At 40.9% G+C, this 819-nt stretch overlaps 1 non-coding gene across 1 annotated transcript; it reads left to right on the top strand.

Annotated features, from left to right (window-relative positions):
* The first annotated feature begins 604 nt into the window (after positions 1–604).
* Positions 605–687, top strand: trnal-cag. The gene has a single exon. It is a non-coding gene; the product is annotated as a tRNA-Leu (tRNA).
* The last annotated feature ends 132 nt before the right edge of the window (positions 688–819 follow it).

The following is an 819-nucleotide window of genomic DNA, read 5'->3' as shown; positions in this document are numbered from 1 at the left end:
AAAATCACCAACTTGTTCACAGAAAACTGTAATTGCTTCATGTGATGTTATGTGTTGTTGTTATATGTCGCTCTGCTACTATCTAGATTGTTGTCATTATTCAGCTTTTGTGCCATTTGTTGTATCGTCTACTCTCTGTAGATTTTCTTATGTCTAGTCTGTTATCATGTCTCTTTACCTGTCTTTTAATTATTTTCTCATCTGGTCTCTTCGTGTCCTTGTGCCTGGTTTTTAGGTTGGTTGTTGGGACTGTGTTGTTGTCCTGCATCCTCTGTCTATTTTTTCGTGTTTTTATTTAATCCCAGTACCCTTCCCCAAACAAGGCCTTTGTCCCCTGCCAGGCAGTTGTTGTACATAAGAAACTGTTCTGAATTAACTTGCCTGGTAAAATAAAGGTATAATAAAAATAATTTTAAAAGTCTTCATAATCACAGAACGTTGTCTGATCTTGTTGGATGTGGAAAGTTAGACTGTGTTTCATGACCAATTGGATGACGTTGTGGCGGGAGTTGAGCCATAGCATGTCATGGCATAGTGTATTGTATCGTGTCGTATGCACTCTGTCATGATATAGCAAAGGTTCTACTGTACACGAGGTTGCGCAGTCAGGATGGCCGAGCGGTCTAAGGCGCTGCGTTCAGGTCGCAGTCTCCTCTGGAGGCGTGGGTTCGAATCCCACTTCTGACAGCTACTTTTCAAACTCAGCAAAATGCCTTTCACACGGTATTGGGGTAGAAGAGTCAATCGTTCCTTGTATGTTGGATGATAAGTGATAAGTAAAAACAGACAGTGTTAGTAGTACAGTGGGTTTGACATACA

Source organism: Micropterus dolomieu, unplaced genomic scaffold, assembly GCF_021292245.1.
Source record: "Micropterus dolomieu isolate WLL.071019.BEF.003 ecotype Adirondacks unplaced genomic scaffold, ASM2129224v1 contig_5110, whole genome shotgun sequence".
In the NCBI taxonomy this organism is placed as follows: domain Eukaryota; kingdom Metazoa; phylum Chordata; class Actinopteri; order Centrarchiformes; family Centrarchidae; genus Micropterus; species Micropterus dolomieu.
The sequence above is the reverse complement of the archived record's forward strand: the minus strand, read 5'-3'. Positions and strand labels throughout refer to the sequence as shown.